The sequence below is a fragment of the Sander vitreus genome, chromosome 10 (assembly GCF_031162955.1).
Source record: "Sander vitreus isolate 19-12246 chromosome 10, sanVit1, whole genome shotgun sequence".
Classification (NCBI taxonomy): Eukaryota; Metazoa; Chordata; class Actinopteri; order Perciformes; family Percidae; genus Sander; species Sander vitreus.
The window spans coordinates 16,000,882-16,024,737 of NC_135864.1; positions in this window are offsets into that span (position 1 = coordinate 16,000,882).

Sequence of the window (23,856 nt, forward strand, 5' to 3'; positions counted from 1 at the left end):
GAACCGCAACCGTAAAAACCTACAGACAAGCCACAAGAAACGTAACTCTACACCAGTTTATACAGTATGTGACTGTGTACAAGAAGTACTGAGTGTTGATGTCTAATAGCAGGCGAATCAGCCTCCTAACTAATTAATGAGAGATTTGTTGTTTTTATACTATGTGTTAATTGAGCATTAAACATGCAGGAGACAGGAGTGGTCCTGAGTAGTTAAGTAGCTTGTTATGTGATGAGGCTCCATTTAGAAAGGATGCAGATATTTTGCAGGAAGAGGTATGTTTAGTCCTCCTTTAACTATTGATAACACATTCACTAACCCCATTGATCCATGTATAATTTAATCAGCACCACTCTGATATTTAAACATTAATATTGCTTGCAAATGTTCCGTAAAATGGGTAAAAAGAAAGTCTTGAAGTTGACAAATGCTGCATAAGTGGTAGTTATTGACAGAAGATTTTTTTCAGATGTGTTTTAGATTTCCTCAAAGTGGTCAGATTAAACAACAGAAAAAATATTCAAATAGCTGCTTCTCGCTGCTTGCAATGAGGGAGTTTCAAGATATCTGTTTTAGTATTTTTAGTCGTTATTTTGCGAGATGTTTAAAGACAGGACCTGTTGGAGAAATGTTAAAAAAACAACAACCATGCAACCTATTCTATCTCTTTTTGATCACACGCTTACTGGCTTGACATTGGTTAACAGCATATGTAGCACCACTGCATGGCTTGCTATGAACAGCCTGAGGTCACAGTTTGAACAAAATCAGTGGGACACAAGATAAAGACTGCATGGTCAAAAACGTGCCTCAATTTCAGTCAGAGGTACAAATTTAAAAGCCAAACAATATGAGACATATATCAGCTAGTCGGCCAGTGTTGAATCACTCTAGAATCGTAAGACAATTGGATAATGGGGAGAACAACACAAATTCTATTTTACCTGAGCTTTTAACAAATAAAACAATGTATTTAAGATGGTCTGCCATTGAATACTCATTAAGTTTAAGTAATTTATGACCTAATTGGTCCTTACTGCACAATAGTGCCAGCAAATTACTTTTGGATTGAACCGGGGCATTAAATTAACACTTTAAAGCAACATAGGGGATTAGTGCACTTCAACAACAATGCATTTAAAATCATATTAAGAAGTGATTTTTCATCTTAATTGTGCAGTCATCTTATTAATAAGTGCGATGGATGACCTACTTAGAGAACAGTATTTTTTGGGGGCTTTTCTTCATTTCCGATAATGAGGATAGTCCTCTCAATAACACAAGAACAAGAATAAAAAAAGTATTTTCCTTCACAATTTAAGGCAATTGAGGTATCACTCTTAGATCAGAAACACTTTCACAACTTTGGTGGGGGGCGGAGGGGGGGAAAGCATGCAAATTCCTTTTCAAGCACGTTTTGTAAATACTTAAAATATTTATCTAACTCTTTAGACATTCATACACAACGCACGGTCTGCATAGTAACCTGCCAAACAGGTCAGAATTCTCTTCATACATTTTCTCGATAGTTTGATGCCAAATCACCATGGTGTAGTATCAGTTGTATTTTCACAATGCTGAGTACACAGCCGGTGCACTATCTGATGGGAAAGCATATTCAATTACTAACTGAGCTACCTCTGCTGGTGCCCATTTCCTCACAGATAAAAAAGGCCTATTAGACTTATTTCCTCCTTGTAGATGGAATGAAATATGTCTTTTAATGGATGGGCCTATTTTAATCTCCCACATTAATACTTTAGTATGCAGGATATTATTGTTCTGTACCAATGACTATAATTAGTTTTGTTTAATAATCTCTGTCAATCCTGAAATTGCTCACTTGCTTGGTTCCACATCATGCTGGGAAGATCATTATTTTTAGAGTCATCATAGCATGGTGGGATGAAGATCGTCCATGATTACCGTAGATGAAATGGTGAACTCAGTTGCAAAGAGGTTAACTGTATACACAAAACAGCAATTTTTCTTAGGCAATCACATTTAGTTTTATTTGCAAGGCTGCATAAATGCTGTGTTATTTCTAAAACCTGGTATGTGTTGTATGGAAGGCATGGATCATGACTCAGAAAGTATCCTTTCTCAAGACAAAAGCTGTGCATACATGTGAAAAATACCTGCATGGCCTTTTAGAATACATAAAACAAACCCATTAAGGAGAGAATGACAGTAATAAAGTCTGATATATTTTAATAATAACTTATAAACTACATTTACACATGCTAAGACAGCAGATTTCTCTACTCTACATAACATTACAGTGGGTGGAAGCCTACAGCGTAGGTCAAGTTAAGTAGATTTGACATTTCATGACTTACAGTTTTAATTGACTTTTTTTCTCTCAGGGTAAAACCTTTGTGAATCTCTCTGTATGAACTGTACTCTAATGTTTCCCTCAAGCACAACATATTGTGTATTCTTAACAAGCAGATATGTCTAGTGTATAATCAGCTGACTGAAATAATAAGGCTGAGATGTCTATGACCTGCAAAATGACTCACAAATGTGTAGAGAAGTTATGCAAAAAATTCAAGTTTTCCAGACCAACTTTGTTGTTGTTGTTGTTGTTGTAGTTCGGCGTACCAGAGGAGAGTCTCTGGCTATCAGCTAACAAATGTTCATAGTGTTATAAAGCACTGCCTCTCCATCATTATTGATTACATCTAGTGCCACATTAAAAATTCTGCTTGTAATTTTGGCAGTTTGGTTATTCTTTAAAAGAGTGGATGAGGCGCCTTTCCAATATGCTTTGGGCAAAAGGGAGAGAATTTCAACTTTATAGTAATAGTTAAATTAATATTAGTTGATACTTTCTGGCTTACTTTAGGGTCTGGCTACTCCACATAGCATTCTGGGATGGGAGAAAAACAAGCTCTGGTTTATTGCCATTTTTTTTTTTAAACCAATCACAATCGTCACGCACGGAGCCGTCATGCAAGAGAAAACTCAGATTGGACAGATAGTCTAGCTAGCTGTCTCAATTAACCCTGCAGAGATCTGAGGAACAGTCAACCATAGTCCTCATAAATCCACCTGAGTTTAAAATTCCAAGCAATCCCGGAAGTGGAACGTCAAGGATATAGACTAGCACTAGAGTTACTAGTCCATCTGGTTTGCATGTCTCCCCATAGCAGGAGGAAGTTGGAACAATTTTCAGCACATTCAAATACCTGTGAATCCATTAAAGCTCACGCACATCGTTGTAAACAATTGCAAGGCGTGATCTAACAGTCCTCGACGCTGCATCACGACAGCATCGTCACCCTTTCTTCTCTATGTCTCTCTGGCTCCCTCTTTCCTCAATGGCAATGTCAAAATGGCAAAGCCCTCCAATCACATTACTGTATACCCGGGAACATTTAAATGCTAATGTTATAAGCTCACATGCCTAATATGATAAGCTGACAAGCTTATAATAAGCTCTGAAGTTTTAAGAGTTTCTTCCATTAGTTATCACAGGAGGCATTAAATTGCATCACTGCACAGTGCCAGAAGGCATGGAGTTAAATTCCCCTGCAGAAGAGATTATTTTGGCTGACTTCTGACAGCACTATACAGTGGCAGGATTGTACATGATGGTTTGTCAAGAGACGAGGAGATGCACAGGGAGTGGACCGCAAGTGGTTTGAGCTAGATGCATATGTGTGTGTGTGCACATCTTATCTACTAGTTTTCTCAGTATATGTGGCTATAGAGGGTAGTTTATCTGATAGAGCTGCATTTCTGTCATCCTTACACTCCCTCTATCCTGATAACCTATAAAGCACTCAGGCTCATCACAGTATACAATTATGCCATGTGGATCACAACACAAAACTTACAGTACACTTACTCCACACTGCTGATGCATGTCTTTTTTTAAACAATTTTCTTTTGTTGATGAAAGATAAATACATACAAACTCCTCATCCTTTTTTATACTTGTGGTGTAGATATGAGTTGTTAGTCACAGAATGGTACATTTTCATTTACATTTACTTTTATGTTTCACAATTGCATTACAGTTTCAGAGTTGTCCGACTCTTCATCAGTCAGGTATGCATCCCATTTAGTCCAGTACTCTTCTCCAGTTTCTTTCTGTAATCTTAAACTGAATGTTTAGTTTAGCTTAGTTTATTTTATTTGATATGGACATCACAGTCACATTAGAATTGTAACACATTTATGCACAAGAACCAGATGTTAAGTGTTTGTAGCGAAATGCTAATTCGCAACACCTCATCACAAGCCTTTGTTAAGTTACACAAGTACATCCACCGATAGGTTACATGTATAAAACTATATCCACAAATATCACAAATACATCCACATGTCATACATTCCATTCTGTATGCTGTTTACAATATCAGTTCTGGGTGGGTGGCTCTTAAGAAGCCAGCGTCTTGTAATTGCCTTCTTGCTTGCTACCATGGTCATTTTTAGTAAATATCTGTCTCTCATATCCAGTTTCTTAACTCCTCTTTCTTATCTCAGATTAATTTGCAATTCCACATTTTAAGATTAGTGAAAAAATACCAGACATTGCAGTCACTATGTGTTATGGAAGTGACTCTTATGGATATTCCTATGGATACTTTTCAAGAGTGTGGTTTATGGGATTTGAATACAGAATTACAGGTGCAATCCAATCCTCAAGACTTCTATGCATGCCAGAATCTCTTTGGACATCCAGCATACCCAGCAGTCTCAACAGACTCAGTGGATACTGGTCTTTCCCAACTGAATTCCAAAAGAATAAAACAACAGATGGTGAAACTTACATGGCATTTCAAAGGAAAAACAAGGATCGCTTAACATTTCCTGAGAAAAGTGTATGAAAATTGACATTGACTTAGGCTATGTACAGACTGCAAGCAAATCAGAATTTTTTCTCAAACCAGATCTTCAAGACCGACCGCACTGTCTGCACTCACCAGCCTATCTGCATGAGTTGCTTTGGTAATGACGTATGCGTCATTACTACGTTGATGCCTACGTCATTGCTACGTTGGTGAAGCAGCTTTCTAACATGGAAGCATGAGATATGGAGGTCCATCATTTTGACCGCCAAACAATTGCGCTGTCAACTCGTGATGCAGACAATTTATTTCAGCGTCTGTCCATAGACAGTTGTTTTCCTCCATGTTGTCCTCGAATAGAGCTTTGCAAGTAGCAGCATGGATTCTGCTCAGCTCTTCCGTCATTTTGGATTTGACGTCCTCATTGTTTATCGCAAAAACACTTTGAAATCCGATTTGAGCGCCCCGACTGAGACACATCTGTAGAAATCCCATTGCAACAGCATTTAATGTTTTTTTTTTGCTGTCCAGACTTTCTAAAATTCATCTGGACACAAATCTAAATACGCCAAAAAACAAATTTGGGCTGGCAGTCTGAACAATGCCTTAGTTCCTAATGTCTTTAATGAACTACAATATGATATACACCCACCATGGCATGCACTTATAATAGTTTATGTTTATGTGCTTCTTACTGATTGCCTAATTGTTTTTGAAAGAGTGTGTAAGTACATTGAGAACCATTAGAAACCGGAGTCAGATTCAAAAATATATATAAATACTTGGTCAATAAAACTGATTATGATTATAAGTGTCAGCTCATGTCAGCAATAACTAGGGGTGACCCTGAACAGTCGATTATTACGGCTGCCAATCTCACAGTTGACTCTTTGCAGAGGCTTAAAGCCCCAGTTCAGACCAAAGATTCGTGATGAGACGAGTTAAAACTTGCAATTACTTGGAACGGGCTGGTCTGCAACGTTCTGAAATCTGCCAGTTTACACCAATGTGACGAGATGAGATGGTGTATCATCTTCATAGGAAGCTTCAGCCAGCCTCCATCCAAAACTCTGCCATTATAAACAGTTGGCAGTTTGTAACAATGAAATAAAATGTATTATGGATCATTTTGTTTTTATAGTAATGAAACGAGGATCATGCCATTTTGGCTATATGGGGGTGCGCAATGTTTGATTTTACTACTGTTTTCTCCCAATAAGTTAATATACAGCATCATGTATTAGGGTATACATATTAACATATTGCTGTAAATACAAATATGAAAAAAAGCTTTTAGAAATCCTTTTTAAAGTGTGTGAATAAATACAACCGCCCCAATGAAAGATTCAAGTTTAATTTTCCACGATCCGTGACCAACGGTACCCATGCCCCCCCATACACACGATTCGACGATCGGTCGATGATAGGCAAGACTTGACAATTCTGATTTGACTATGAACATTCTTAGCAATAACACAAGCCAATAGACGAGCCTTTTCAGCAGTGACTATCTGTTTTGATATTCACAAAACCCAGAACCATTTACAAAGTCTAAGAGATCTCAAGAGGAAACCTTGTAATTTCCCATAGTTCAATTGAGTTATTTACATTTGGGGTATTCACATTTTAATCAGGTCCTCTGTTCCACAGCAGTCCCATTGATTAATCTTATCATTGGATGATATACTTTAGACACATTATGAACGACGGGATGCAAACGACCGGCATGGGCCTTGCTCCATGAACATTCGCCGGTCTCAATTAGTCAGTGATACTGCATCTGAGTAACAGCTGGCAGCTTCTGTCTGTCTAATCTCTCACTGCAGCTGTGTTGGAACAGGCAACATGCTAGCCTAATTAGCCATGCTGTCTCCATGGGAAAATGAAGCCTTGGGGTCCTAGATCAATGTTGTCTTCCCTTATTCACTCTCCTCCTCCGCCATGCATAAACAGTAACGCTCCGAGCCCCCCTCACTGAAAGATACAATAAAAAGCCATTGTTGTCACTGAAATGGTTTTATTACCCCCGGTGAGGAACTGTCATCATGTTATTTCTCCGTTAGCGCAAAGAGATGTTTAGATATGTCACAAAATTAGACACTTGCGTCTCCCTTCACTGGCTCCCTCATGTCAATTTTCTGCATTGCTACAGATTGTGATTTTAAATTGATTGGACTAGATTACTTTTTTTATCTGGTTTTTCAGCTAATGATTTATTTACTACGGCAACAACACAAACACCAGCACCAGATGCACACGCACACATGCATATACACACAGAACCAGCTGAAGCAGTTCTATGTTTCTGTGTTAAATTGTTCTTTTTCCGTTGTAGTTGAGGAGGCAGGAATTGGGTTTTTGGGTTTGCCAACATTGGCATTCCTGGTTTGACACTTATTTGACTGGTTTGTTGTTCATCTTACGTATTGGATAAGAGAGTAATAGGGCCAAGGGTTTAACAATGTGCTTTGGGTAATATACAACAGAGCAACTTGAAAACGATGCACCCTTTTTGCTCTTACTCAGACTGCAGCCCCAGTGTACAATGTTCACGACAATGTTGAACTGAAAACAAGCAAAAACAAAAAAGTAATTGTCTGCATACTACTCCTACATACATATTAAATAAATAGCAAAGTGAGTGAGAAGTTAATACATTTGTAGTTTCTATAATTAGAATAGCAGATGATCAATCTGCATGCTTTAGTCCAAGGAGCTAGGAAATACATTATACCTTCACTACTTCAAAAAATAGCAATTATTTTAGACTGTACACAATGTCATCTGCATCAACACATTTTTGGCACATGGATGGCAGTCTAATATGCTGAGTGTCGAACTGTTAAACTCTCATTTTCTGCTCTTTCTTTGTGGAATGCTCAGGTTACACTGAATGATTTGTTGTGATCACTCCAGAGAGAAAATAGCCAAATTAATCTTTTAACAATGATGGTTACAAAGTTTGCTGTATATTGAAAATGTATTCAGTATAATTGAAAAAGTTAACTTAGGCCATTGCTTACAGAGAAAAAAAAGAAAAGAATATATTTTACGTTACTTTGCAATAGGCATTGTAAAATATTGAAGAGTTTTTTTTATTCATAACATCCGTCAATTCCAACTTGCTGACTCTAAAGCTATTGCTTCGGGGATTTCAGGAAGTTTTACTTCCTTTAACCGTTTTCAAGCTGTTTTGTTTGATGTGGAGATGCATGGTGTCATTGCTACGACCCCTGTTTGCTGTAATTCCACCCCCCCCTCCTCCACCCCTGCTCAGCAGGGCCCAGCGTGGGTCACAAACCTGTAATAAACAGGAGGGGCCGAGGCTCGATTTGGGAAAAATGGGCACTTTCCGCGGCATCTGAAAACGTCTAGAGTAATGCACTAAATTATTGGGGTCAGTGACTCCACCCGCTCTGTTGATTTGTCTGTGGACACAGAAGGCTCACACTGACATTGAAGGACATTTTTCCACCACCAAGGACTGTAAATTAAGAGACATGCCTGCACCAGAGCAGCTTATGTGAGGCAACACAACATAACACAAAGTGTTTTACTATAGAACACCCTTGTCAATGCAAAACACATTTACACCTGTTTAAGGTTAAAAGTGCGGTGTGTATGTGTGAAGACAATGGTGTCATTTCTATATTAATGAAACAAATTGATGAGTTAAGTGTTAAGTCAGTGGAGCTACAGAGTACCAGAGTATCTGTCATTTGACCAAAAACATACACACACAAAGCACCAGGAGTGTATTTTTAAACATCCGGCTTCCACAGAGTTGCACAATTGCAGCTAATCAGCCTAATGAGCCAGAGATTGCAGCAGTAATCAGGCGTCATTAGGTTTATGAGTATTTATTATCTGTGGCACGGAAATAATAAAGAAGAGCACCTCTTGTTGATGACACACAAAGGAGAGAAGCCCTGCAATCTGTTTATTAATGGAGCTCTGTCACCTGGCCACCACAACTCAACAGGCCAGGTCATCCATCAATGCCGGGCCCTGACATAGAGAAGATAGATGTACTTCCCTGTTCTGACCTGAATGTTAGACATTTCAAAGCTGGCACACAAGCCCCACATGGTTCAGGGTATCGTGTAGGTGGCCTCGGGCAGAGCTGTCCCCCTTGTTTCCCATCCTTGTTGTTTGTCTCTGTGCATGTGTGCGCGTCCTCGTCTGTGGCAGAGAAACGCAGCATATGCAAGTGTGGAGAGTCGATTTGTTTGCCTTCAATTCCAACCGTGCCTCATCTTGTTTCCCCTCTGAGCAATGTTTCATGCTGTTTAGGTGACTAGGGATGAAGCCTCAATGCAGGTCTCCTCCATGTTTTCTCCCTTTTATTTTAGCTGCTTACAAGTGATGTCATGCTTGTTAGGAATCAAATTACATACATACTCAAACAGGCCACCCAGTCCACCTCGCCTGCTTTCTGTTTAAAAAGGCATTTTTACATTTTCAGGTTCAAATTGGATTAACTATATTCTTTTTTTCCCCCAAATGCTTTTACCTTGTTTGCTGAAAATATTGGAAAAATCTGAGAGTGCCAGGGAAGTGTGTATGTATGTGTGAGTGAGAAAGCAAGAGAGCTGGAGACAGAGAGATAAAAAGAGGGATTTGTGCAATGTGTCAATGTGTGTGAAATACAACCTGCACGTTGCTTGTATCATCTGATTCCTCTTGAGACAATAGTAGACAGAGATTAGAAGGGATATTGTGAGAGAGGAGTTTTATCTGTGCCTGTTATGTGTTACTGCAGCACTTGGATTAGTGTCCTGTGCATCTCCTTAACCCGCAGAGAAGCTGACGTGGTCAAGCTCCATTCAGGAAGAGATGATTGTTGCACTGTATTTTGTCCAGTCCCTCCAGGATTTCGCGGCCTTTTTTTGAGATTGTTGAGGCCCAAAATGCCTGATTTCACGGGAGCTTTTGTAAAACAATTGCAATGTCTTTTGTATGTTTGTTGCAATGAAGTTGCGGGAGACAGTGAAAGTTGCAAAAAAAGTTGCGATTTTTATTTTCTGGTTCTTTAAAAATAAAAAGGAAACTTGTTTTGGGGAGAATAAAACTACTCTGGGCTGAGATTTCCTAGTAACCTCACCAAAAAGGCTCAGGATGCTGCAAATGTTGGTATAATATGAAAATGGCTGGTGGATTTAAGACAAAAAAATTATAATTAAATTAATCAAATTTGAACATATGTGTCAGTGGCTTGTTGATCTTTACATTGTTAGTTCATTTCCTATCCTGGCCTGGGACACACATTCATACGGTTTGATAAAGGACTTAACTTATCATTGCACTTATAACAAGAGTAGCTGTCCTCAATTTAGGTCATCGTGTCTCATCTGCAGTTTTTCCTGCATCTACCGTGTGTGTTTGTGTGTGTGCGCATCAGTAGCGGGGGAACTGTATGAGCAGCAGCCGCGCCCCCGTCTGCTGCAGACAGCCGACAGGATTGAAACAGCAGCTGCTGACTTTAGAGTGAAAAAACGTTACAGCGTACATTGATGTTAAAATCTGTACAGGTTGGCAGGACGGTCTGAAATGTTTGTCTTTCGCTGTACGTTTAGTTGGTTAATGTGAGATGTTCGAGTCTCGTCTTCATATCGGAAACCAGCTCTCTCTCACTCCCACTTGGTCAGTGGCTCTCAGAGTCACATTATACTGACGTAAAGTCTGGCACGTGGAACTGCTGGGATTGGTTGAAGTCGCGGGAAACTCCGGTGATTGGTCAACATTGCGAGTTTCACCAAAGTCACGGTGATTGGTTGAATTGGCGCGATCGCGACATCGCGAAATCCTGGAGGAACTGAATTTGTTGTAGATGTTGTTTTCCTATTCCGTGTCTCTTCACTGAAGCACACTCTTACCACAGAGAGATAGTTTGTGAGAGAGTCTTTTCACTACAGAGAGAACTTCACAAGTCAAAACATACAATGCAAAAATAAATTCTGTCTTTGCCAATGCTTGCTTTTCAGGCAGGAATTTAACAATTCTACTATGTAAGGTGACATTTTACTTTAGTATATGTTGGTTAAAATGCAACTGTAGAGCACTTCTTCACTCCGCCAGATCAGTGTTTGTGGGCAAAACGGTCCCTCTCCCGTAGCCACAGATCCAGCTCACTGTATCTGAAAACAGGCTTACATTAGCCAAGAGCTATTTCACAGGGACAGCCAAGCAGAAAAATAATTCAAAGGTTTGCTTATCAAGAAAACCAGTGTAAAAGTTCAACAAACGATTATTCCTGAGTCAATGTTCACATAACTGGTGGTCTGAGATGGGAATGGATGTCAGGCAGATATTTTGTTTCAGTGAATTCATTATCAGAAACAGCTGGGAGGATGAGAGTTGGAGTCCGCCGACGCCTTGGCGTTCCCCCCCCCCTCAGGACCTGACAACACAAAACAGAATCTCGGGTGGGGATGATTGGTGAAAACTATTTCCTCCTTGGTTTGCCACATGCAAGCAAATTGGTGTATCACTTTATATGCATGCTGTCTTAAATATTTAAAAAAAGTTTCATCGGGAAGAAAAATGAAAAACAGGTATATGTATCTCATATTCCATAGAGGCAGTTCAATCTGACAAGTTGGATGCACTTTCATATTAAGACAAAAAATAGTTCCTTTCCAATTCTTGCCCAGTCTATTAGGGAGTTGTGTCAAAGCAAGTTTTTCTCATTTCCATTTCATTAATCTATTCATCACAAAGAAAAATGCATGAACCCCTTGGTAATACGTTGTTCTGCTAAATGTCTTGAAACTGCTGCTGTGGGAATCGAGAGATATGTGCTTCAAAACCAATGCTACTCTGGGTTATTTTAAAGTCTATGCAGTGTGTTAGATCAGGACACTTCCACTTTTAGGCCCTGGCCGTATGGATAGCCATGACGGTCTATCGGTCAGTCCACCACTCAGGTGCAGACTAAAATATCTCAACAACTATATATTAGATTGCCATTAAAGATTGATTAAGATTTATTCACGCACAATATTTATATAAAGCTTCTTTCTTTTCACTCTTTTATTTACAGAAATATCTTGATATTTGTATATCATAATAGGCTGTATATTAACTTGTTGGGAGAAAACTGGTAGTTCTATGTAAAATCAGACATTGAGCACCCCCATATAGCCAAAATGGCATGATCCTCGTTTCATGAGGATAGAAATCAAATGATAGCAGAGTTTTGGACGGAGTCTGGCTGAAGCTTGAACAAGCGCCCGCAAGCACGGTAATGTGGTCGAGCAAGCTAGAGAGTGACTGAAGAGAGCGAGCGGCATTAGAACAAAGCTGTGAATCAGAGAAATAAAATTTAGTTTTCGCCATTTCATCACTAGAAATGCAACTGTAGCAAGCATCTCACTATCACTAACGTTATCCAGATTCATATTTAGACACAACAAATTATATAAAAAGCCTGAAAGTCGGAAGTTACAACGGAAGTAATGGGAGTTGTTCCCATGAAGATGATACACCGTCGCATTGGTGTAAACTGGCAGGTTTCAGAACGTTGCAGACTGGCGCGTTGCAAGTAGTTGCAATTTTCAACTTTACATGGATTTAATAAGATAATCGTTTAACATGATATCTCATTGTCATGTACCTTAATGTTTCTGACAGTGCAGCTATAGACAAATGTCAGACATGTTTGTGTTCTGACTCCACCAACAGCAAACATGTTCATTTTAGGTAAAGAAAAGAGGAGGGGGCAGAAACAAGATGAAGGGCACTGGGCCTGATGATGATAAATGTCACACTTTGAATCATATGTTTTTACTAAAATTATCTGACAGACCAAAGGAAGATTTATGAGTCTGTGGAGTATTTGTATTTTTTCTTCGGCTTCGCCATGGATGTGCCCTGGCACAGTCAGCACCAATTCAAACACAGCTGGCCTGCTCAGGGAAATTCATCTACCTTCATTAGGAATGCCAAAGTGACTCTGAAGATGCAATTCATTAATCCTCGGCAGTGAACAGTGTTCTTCATATTGTTATGGAAAATCAATGTGATTGAGCTGGAGGACTGCCAGCATGGGCTTCTGTTGAGGAGCTGTGGAACACAGCTCTAATTTATGCAAGCAGCATCACCAGATCAAGGAAAAAAAAATCCCAAAACACATCACACAATGTTAGCCTTACTTAACCACAGGGTCAGAATCATCACAGAACAACAGTGTGTTCACAGTGCAGGTGGGTAGCTGACAAAGTGTGAATGAGGATGATAGATGATATTGCAGCACTTTGCTTCATCCTGCAGTTGGCTCTGTCTTGGATCTACAGGTCCTCAACTCAACCACATGAAGTTAACGATCACGAGTGCCAGTAAACTGATGATGCAATTGGTTACCTTTCAAGTAAAGACTACTTGCATTCATTACCTGTTAAAAATATTTTAAGTACAAAGGCAAAATGATAGCCTCATGATAAAAAACATCTTCACCTGGAAGGCTATGACTGGTGGGGTTTTAGTGGATACGGCTGTTGTATCTGGTTGATCTGTTATTTATTTTTTCCTGAATTAATTCATTTAGTATTATTATGAAATAGGATATATACTGACATGATAATAACTCAGCCTCATTTGCGTTTTATCCTTGAAGGGCTCTGAGATAAGAGGTACAATGACCAAAGAAACAGAAACCTCCACCTTATCAACTTTGACGTGTTTTGGAATAAATGGCTTATTATTTGCATATTGCACTATATGCAACACACTGACTAAACTAACTGATTTTTAAAAGTAGCTCTCACCATAAAGATTAGCAGTCAGGAAGAGCAAATGCTCATCTGAAGGTCCAATTTGATTGAACTGCAATACTAAAACATCCCATTTGATAGGAAATAAAATATACAAAACCTAAAGTTACAAACTTCAAAATGTCAAGAGCTCAGGGAGCCCATGGGTATTCTTTAGCTAAATCTTAGGAGTCTGGCAGACATCAGTTTTCACATTCTGTTGCTGTTCCAATATTATGTTGAGGATCATTTGAAGTATTTTCAGGTCCTTGCACACTCCCTAAAATATGTTATACGGTAACTGGTGCTGACTGGGAATCATTTCATACTTATATTTTGACATTCAGCAAACATGTGGCATATAGATACAACACATTTCTTTCACTTTCTCTCTTCAAAGGAAATCTGGGTAAAAAGTATGTGTTTTGGGAGAAGAATATTTTTATACTTAAGAGCATTTATGCTAACTGCAAGGTCAACACATGCTCATACCTAAACGACAGTATGGTTAGATTTCCAAAGACTCCCAAAACGACACATATGACCGGCCCTGATTTACTGCCACATTGTAGTGGTTTAATCATGTGACTGGGATCATGTGACCATTCTATGTAACGTAACAGGCACAAATTAAACAAGTTTTTGTAAATATAGTGCTGTTAATACCCTGTCAGAGCTCTTAATTTATCTCGGTTTGTGTCAAATGAATTGGTGATAACCAGGAAGTCTGCCAAAGAGCAATAAAGTCACTTACCAATAATGGAAATTAACAGTTTCTGATGTTAGATTTCAGAAATTAACCACCTGTAGATGTCTTTTTCTTAACACCAGGCAGTCTGTTAAATAATTTGAAACTTGTATTCATGAGACAAAGCTGTTATCCATAAATGGTTAATGATCAATAATGTCGTTATCATATTGTGCCATATTGTGAAACATAACGACATTTACAATGGCTGGAGAGTGGTGGTGCTTAGCTAATAGCAATGTTAATCAACTTGTCAAGTTGCACCTGTCCTGCTTGACAATGCCAATATAAAGTCTGTCCAAAAACAGAGCCAGCACACTGTCACTGACAGGTTTCACAAAGTCTTTTTTTTATTGTCACACATCAAAATTGTCATTATGTGCCCAGTAGTAAAACACTTCAGTTACTGACATGTCTTTCACATTCCTGGCTCATTCAAACGAAAGACAGGCGCCAACACGACTGCTCGAGTTTTCTGTAATTCTATCATCATTTCAATTGCCTCTCACCTCTGCAAAGGGACGTCAACGTGCAGAATGTGTAAGCTTCTGAACAATGGCTTCCAGTGCTTGTCAAAAATTTTATAATATTTAAAGCAGAAACAATGTATTTAATTGTCTCATGATGTGTTATGCAGGAACTACAAAACAGAGGTAAATACCAAACCGCAGTCCCGGCTATTGTAGTTCAAGCTTGCCGGAGTGCAGTCACAGCTAGCCTTAGCTAAAAAAAACTTACTTTTTCTCAACTCCAATATTTCTGTAGTATCTGTAGTAATGTCTGCATTTGCAGAGCAGTAACAATGACAAGGGGACATTTTAGTCACATCTGATTCCTGACTACAACGTGTAGTGACAAACCAGCAAAATTAACTCCTAACCTCCACAATCTTACCTTGATGTTTCAGATCAATTTATAACTACTTAATAATAAAATTTTCGTTGGCAATCAACATTTTCAACTTATTAAGCACCAAAGGATGTCAGCCTTTGCCCTGTTGGCATCGTTTCACTGGGCTACTTGTGTATGTTTAATTAGTGTTGAGAACTGACAGGCCCACTGCTCCAAGTTCCTTGATGTTTGCTGGTTGCCTTTGGCACCACTGACCACATAATCATTGCTGGGCACATCAGGGACAGGGCTTGATTTTCAAAGCCTTTCGCTCCACTGATTTGCTGTGCATCCATGAGATTGATCACAGTGGTTTATCTGTAGCAACATGTGCTTCATCCCTTCAGATTTGGGAGGTGGTTGCCTAAAGGGGTTGTGTCCTTGCTCCAGCTTTGGCTGAGGCACCACACGAGCTGAGAGTGGGAGGGATACTATGACAGCAATGCAGCCACGGCCCATCAGAAGTTGCCTGTGGCCCCCTTGTGATTAAAGCAGTGAGAGGCAGGAAGAGGGACAGAGGAAGAGGAAGAATGGGACAGATAAAGAGGGTGAGAGGGAGGAAGAGAGACAAATAAAGATACTATCAACTGTTGCTTTAAAAAAGGACAGATACATGTGGCCTAATATTCCTAAGGTCTTCAACTCAATTAAACCAGTTATTTCTTATCTTTCCTCCCTCTGTAAACTGTCAACAAATCAAACGATTGAAATATTGCTGCAAGCTTGATAGCAAAATAACATTATAAAGCCTAACAAGGAAAAAAAATCCTTCCATAAACAATGCTGTGTTTGGGTGCATTGTGTTATATTTCTCTCACATCTAAGAAGAGAACAGGAGAAAGCATCTCCACAGTGATTACAAAGCAAGAGTGGAATTTAAATATATGAAAATAAATGTAGTGACACTAAATCAAAGCAGGAGGTAGTTGCTACTGTTTTTGTTATGCAGAAGATGGTGCTATTTGTTTGAGTATGCATTGTATTCATGAATCTGTTTATTTGCTCCCTGTGGCTTTCACAGCTGCCCTCTGCAGAAATATTGTGTTTTATCAACACTGCTTGACACAGCCAGGAGTCCATGTTACAAACACATGCACATTTTCAATTAATTTTTTGGAGTTTCCAGGAAAGAAACGCATAAAATATGTTGGCATCAATACTTTTCAGCTGAAATTGGAGCTTATATCCTCCTATTGTGTAAAAGACATGCATATCAGAAAGTCATTTTAATAGTAGACCTACAAAACCTCTATTACTGCTTCTGCTGCTGCTGCTACTACTACTACTGCAACAACTATAACAAATCCTATTTTTGAATATTTATTTCAGCTGCAGTTACGAAACCTTGTCTTGCTAAATGAATCCAATCTAACTATAAAGTGAGGAATGTCTGTCTGTGAGTGTGTAAGTGTGAGTATCTATCTTTCGAATATCTCGAGAACCGTTCATCCGATCTTCGCTCTTGGCGGGTGCTGGGTTCCTCATGGCGTGCAGTGCTGCGGAGGAGGGTCTGGCGGGTCCACACAGCATTCCGGGGTGGGAGAAAAACATGCTCTGGTTTATTGGCATTTCTTTAAACCAATCTCAATCGTCTTGGGCGGTGCTAAGCCCCCGTACTGAGCAACAGCGCTTCTGAAAAATAGCCTCAGGAAGCCTTGTTTTGGTGGAACATGTGTATGTTCAAAGGTTGTTTTAGTCGTGCAACAGAAAACTCAGATTGGATAAATAGTCTAGCTAGCTGTCTGGATTTACCTTGCCGAGATCTGAGAAAAGGTCAACCATAGAGTTTAAAATGCCAACACAAAGGAAACCCAAGGCAACGGATATCCGGCCTGAATGAGTGAAATCAGGCGGAATTTCCGTCAGCAACGAAGCAATCCCGGAAGTGGCACGTCGTGGATATAGACTAGATTTGGTGCAATTTGGCCAGATAGTGGGGCTATAAAAAGGAACTCTACGTTTTGGCCTGTAACTTTTGAACCGTACGTCTCAGAAACATTCCTGGATTCTGTGGGGTCAGACGAATATATCCATGTACTGTAAGCCACACAGTTTCATCTAGATTGATTATGTCCAAATCTGTTTTTTTGCTACTCCTAGAACAGTTGAGCAACCATCACCGAATTTGGTACACAACATTGGCATGCCCGAAACTCACACTGCACTAGTCTAACGGAAATTACAGGAATCTCTGTCTGTCTGCATGTCTGCTCTTCAATTCTTTCGACAACTGTTTATACAATCGACTTCACACTTGGCGGGTGTATTGCTGAGGACCCAAGGAAGTGCAGTGTTGAGTGCGTGTTGAGCTAGGGGACATATACACATACACATATGTGCACACTGTGTAGTGTATTGAGAGGGGACCCCAACCGCATGCTGGGTACACCTGGCTCTCCGCCGCTCGCTACAGTTTATTCAAGAACACACGGAAATAGCATAAAAACAACATCATTGAAACAATGCTGTGTATTGTCAATGACATAATGACATATACTTAAAATAATTGTGTAAGTAGTAAAACAATACAACTGAAAACAAAGCGTACTAAGTATAGAAACATTTTGAGTCCCCCCTCCCTTGCCTCACAGTGGTTTGGTCCACTGCCTGCTTTACGTCACCCACACACACAACAAGTCCGGTGGGAGAGAATGAGGGAACACAGTTGGATTCGTTGAAGTAGTTGTGGAACTCCAGTAAGGCTGGCAAGGCTATTTTATTCACTTCAAACATCGGATGAAGTGATTCTTTTCTTTAATACAGATGATGCTGAATGAATTAGTCATGACACAAAAATGATGATAATCAATGCAAGAGTCCGCTATGTTAGTGATTGTAACTTGTTACATGGTAGCTTGTTTAATAGCTTGTCGGATAGTAAGTCACCCACTACAACTAACAATAAGCCTATGTGTGAATTGATATTAGGCTAATGTTGTAGATCTACCTTTGGGTTTTGCTCAGTATGATAAGTGGCAGATCAGTGGGATTGCTGCAGTCTGTCCTGCATCTGTACTCTGTCCCAGACGAAACCTAATCTTTATATGGAGGACGCAAGATTTAATAACATGACCGCGTGGTAAACCTATGAACCTAACGCATATTTAAACAACTATCGCTTTGTGCTGGTGGCAATGACAGAGAAAAGATAAACGGACATAAGATCATTTTTCAGTGCACCAAAACAGAGACTCATTTATTAATGACTCCGCATCATCTGTATTAAAGAAAAGAATTACTTCATCCAATGTTTAAAGTGAATAAAATAGCCTTGCCAGCCTACTTACTGGAGTTCCACAACTAACGTTACACATATCCTAAACCAATAATTGATCTTGAGAAATTTTATGTTCCCCCCAACTCCCCCCCAACTGTTAGATGAAATTTACACCAATGCAAGAACAGATGAAGAATGAGATACCAAAGAAACCAGTAATGCTAAATTGTTGCTTTCGGAATGAATGCTTTTGTTCCCGGAGATAGCCTGGTCCTTAATAGCTAGCCGTTTCTAACATTGTTAGGCGACACAACTATGTCATAGCAGGTTTATTGCTCAAAACCCAAGGAAACGCAGTGTTAAGTGTGAAGTTGTTTGGATCAGTGGTTAATATTGGCCAAGCAATTGTCCCGTTCCGTACAGGCATATTTGAACGGGCACTGCACTATCTCAGTCTAATTAAGAAAGGCTTGGTCCCCTTCCCCTATGTTTTAATTGACATAGTAGAACGATGGAAGGCTTAAGATTTAATGATGTATTCTGTATCACAGAAAGTTAAAAACAAAGTACCTGCAGCTGGGACCAATTTTGCCTAAAAAGTATGAGTCAAATCTTAAAGGCATATAAAAAAAAATGTAATCAGCCTAAAGTAGCTGAAATGTTGATTGGCTGTGTGATCTTGTCTCGTTCTTCTGCCTCACTGCAGCACTTTGCACCAGTTATAGATAGGAGAGGGACTTTTGACTGAGGCAAGAGAGGAAAGAGTTGGGGTAATTTACACTAATTTGAGCAAACTCAAATCTCAGAGACTATTCCACAGGAGACCTCAAGAGCACTTTCAGACGGTCAAAAAACTGGTAGTGTAGCCAGAAGAACAAGATCATTATTTTCATTGCACTTGTTCCATATACTGTAAGCCAGAGACAAGCCCAGAGGGAAGGGAATTGGCATTGATTTTTCTTTAGAAATGGATTTTTCTCTTCACTGACAACAGTGTGAAGGCTTCAAAAATATACCAACAGGAGTGAATATGAACAGCAGTACAGTGGGGCAAAAAAGTATTTAGTCAGCCACCAATTGTGCAAGTTCTCCCACTTAAAAAGATGAGAGGCCTGTAATTTTCATCATAGGTACACTTCAACTATGAGAGACAAAATGAGAAAAAAAAAATCCAGAAAATCACATTGTAGGATTTTTAATGAATTTATTTGCAAATTATGGTGGAAAATAAGTATTGGGTCAATAACAAAAGTTCATCTCAATACTTTGTTATATACCCTTGGTTGGCAATGACAGAGGTCAAACGTTTTCTGTAAGTCTTCACAAGGTTTTCACACACTGTTGCTGGTATTTTGGCCCGTTCCTCCATGCAGATCTCCTCTAGAGCAGTGATGTTTTGGGGCTGTCGCTGGGCAACACAGACATTCAATTACAGGCCTCTCTCATCTTTTTAAGTGGGAGAACTTGCACAATTGGTGGCTGACTAAAATACTTTTTTGCCCCACTGTAGTTCATAAAGTACTTATGTCAACAGTCAAACATCTCACCTGGTCATATGCAGGGCTCTTAAGGGCAAAATAAGGTGGTACATGTCACAAAGTTTTGTGGAGCTGATAGTCTTAATTAGCTTTGTATCAACTCATTTGGCAATGGCTTGAATGTAACGGACGTTCATTAATATCAAAAAGTTACGCACCAAAGCTTTAAGACCAATTTAACAAGGTCTGTATCAGCTTCACAGTGAAAGCCAAAAGATTCTCTCTAGAAGGATATGCTATAAGGGTTTGACTGTGAAGGAGCTGAAAGAAGTCTCAATTTTGTAACACAAGCATCTGTATATGCCGGCTCGTGGTTTTTTATTCCCGTTTTGTGCAAAGGTTTGCACAGAAATGCGAGAGAGTTGCTATTGTTTACTCTTTGATTGTTATTTAGTACAGTAGAAACACAACACATGATTGCTCTCTCTTCCATCTGTACAAGAAAAATACAGTCACAACTAACTAAAACAAAAGTAGAGAGCAGATTGAGGGAGAGAAAGTTGAAAATCGCAACATTTCATTGAAACACATTATATCTAAATAGTGTGTCTGGGTGGGGAATTTCTCCTTTAAATAAAAACATATCCCAGAGCTCAAGACATGCAGCTCTATGGGTATTTACACAGGCACACTGAGTGAACATGATGCCCCAAGCTCTCCTGATCCCTTCACACTCACTTATCCACACACTTCCTCGTCCTGCTTTCTGCTTGCATTATGCTTATCACTTGAATACATTTTTAATGGGAAAGTGTCAATAATTTTACTATGTACAACTATGGCAGAGGGCACAGAGTTCACATCTCACACATGTTCACACTCAGTTCATGGGTCAGCTGACTGGGTTTGACAGTGATTAGTATGGTCTGTCTCCTTGCTGTGGCAGCTTCTTATTATATGCATAAGGTCATGTAAATATGCTCTATATTAATGTAATTATGCAAAACCATTGGGTGCAAAAGCTGTCCAGAACTGACACATCTCATTCAATAAGAGTACACTGATGTAACTGATGTACTTACTTTAGGAAGTGACACACATTCTCAGCAACAGATTTCCTCGCTGTGGGCCAATTTGATACACTTCCAATTTTGCAGTGAGAGAGCATGTGTAGAGTGACATGCCGCAAAAAAAAAAAAAAGAAAATCCAGTGTGATTCTGAGAAAGCACAGGATTAAGGTTTTTTTCTCTGTTCTTAATATATCCATCAGTGTGCAGGGGACGTAATTATTCCTGAAAGGTGGAACAAGGAAGTGGCTTTTACGCTTGCAGAAAACATTCCTCAGAATGATGACCGAAGGAAGTGAGATCAGAAGCAATTAACTACTGAGGGAGGAAAAACACAGGGCTCTAAATCTTATTGCTACGCAGCACTTAGGTTTGTGTTGTTGTTAATTACCAAAGTAGCTCACACAAGTGAAAGAAAATCAGCATTTTTCTTATTGAATTCTTTTGTGTTTGTCACTACTGGTGCACTTTACAGAGGAGGAGGGTGGAGATGCAGATTTTATGCCTTTGTTTTTTTCTGATCCCAGACTTCACAAATTGTTAAACCGGGATAGCAACTTTTGATATTTCTTGGTTTGAAAAATGCTGATTTAAACTGTGTGGAAGTTCATCATACCTAACCTAGCAAATGAAATATTTTCAGGACTGCTGTTGTAGCCCTGATACCCTCTGCGGTTTAGATTGACAAGCGTTAAATAGCTTGGCGGCGGCTCCTATATGCTCTATTATCACAAGAGGACATATCGACTGTTCCTGTTTAATGCATCAAGACTCCTCCTGTATCACCCTGTCTCTGGCCTTCATCTATGATTCATTTTTATTACCCATCATTCCTGGGACACAGGCCCCCTGAGGCTTCTGCATGGCACATGGGGCGGAGCGGAAGTTAGCTGACACCTAATCTGCTCAATGGTGGACCGGTGTTATTTATTGGATCTCTCTGTGAATCCTGATTTGTTGACGAATGGGGCTAGGAGGAGATCAAGCATTCAGTGTACATAGACAAAACACATAATGTGGAGAAAGCAAGGTTACGGGGCAGGCTCTGTTCACATCCTATATTGAAAAATACAATGAAATAAAAATTCATAGAATCCCCTCTCCCCTAGCTTGTGAATATATCTGAACAAGTCAAAGCCCAACTACCAAACCCTTCTGTATTTCTGAGATTACTTTAAACAAAATCACTTTGACCAACATACAGTGATTCTCTATGCTGACAACTCCCCTGCAGATAATTTCGCTGTGTGCCTCTGTGTACATATTCCCTTTCTTCGCCCTCTATCAAATTTAATCAGTCTCAGCTTTCCTTACAAGCCGTGGCAGCATGGCCGGTAAAAATGCAACACGTCTGACAACAGCAGAATTAATTCCTCAACCACCATGGCTGCTGTCCTGTGTAATATTTGTCTTAGCTTGGAGGGGGGAGGGGGGGTATGTAAATTGTGTTGAATATGTTACAGAATATCAACAATTTGAGATGCTCTCCCTATGGCAGTAACCTCTTTATCTACACTGTACTGTATGTGTGTTCCTTGTCTCAGGATATGGTTGATTTTACTTGAATCTACCACCAGTCAACCAACAGTATCCCCCATATTGTCTTAATAAACCATGTTGTATGAATGGATTGATGTCTTAACTCTATTTGTGTATCTTTTCCTGTACCACTTTCTTTATATAAATATATATATTTATTTATGTTGTGCATATGTGTTTATTATATCAGAACTTGCCAAACCTCCACAATGCAGGAAATATAAGGACATGTGTTATATTGGATTGCAGTTTACACAATTACCATACCATATAACAGCCTGCACCCTGAATGACATATTAATTCATTGCTCCGTACAAAGGCACCTTAATTAATTAGACATGGTTAGGTATTTGGTCAATGAACGGCCAGCAACTGTAAGCCAATCTCAAAACCGCACTGTTTTAACTAAATAATTAAAAAAGAATCCCTTTGAAAAGCTCCAACCTTCCTACACCCCCACTCTCTCAGCACAATTAAGAGAAATACAGCCATTCGCTGACAATTTTCTGACTTACAAACTACCGCAAATTTCTTCAAAACAGCCTTTTTTCTGCACTTCATTGAGTGTATTGATTCATTGGGTGTCATTGCAGTCATGTTCTCTAATGGATATGCACCAGACTGAAATAACAAAGGAAAAATGGTATCCTTTTTTCACTAGATGCTGTGCTCTACACAGTTTTGACAGAAGACTATTAGGTTAGTGTTTGTCATCCTGATGCATATACTGTATGTACAGTATGTCCTGGATTGCAAGTGCATTTTAGGCTTTGACTCAATAAATGGCTTTCAGAATCGTAAAATGTGTTTGGTGCCATTCAGTTAGGGGAATAAGGGTGTCTCTCAGTCTCATGTTTTAGACTAAAAGCTGCATATTAGTTTCACTAAACCCAATGCTAATGCATGCAGCTGCTCGCTCACTCACTCACACCAAAAAACAAAGCATCCTAGTGACAAAAGGTGTTCAAAAGTAACTGAAGTATGGAAGCCTTCCCCTTAAAGTCAACTGTCAAGGACACACAAGTTTATTTCAAATCTCTAATAGTCCCTCCAAGCTCTCACCAAAGACCAAAAAGGGCACATATCTGGAGGATACTCTAGTCTATAGAGTGTTTCAGGCCTGTCAGCTTTTGACAGCGGCAACAATGAAAACCAACCAGAATGGGTGCAGGGTGAAAAGAGTCTTTGCAGGTTTTTACCTTCACTCTATCTACCTCCAGATGACAGAATGGAGAGATGTTGTCTCCTCCAAGGTGACTTCTTGCACCTTTCATTGTTGGAATTAATAAATAATCTGTGAAAATGTAGCATTATTGGAATGGCTTTCAGGCAGCCTGGCTGTGATACTGCAGTGGCATTTGCAAT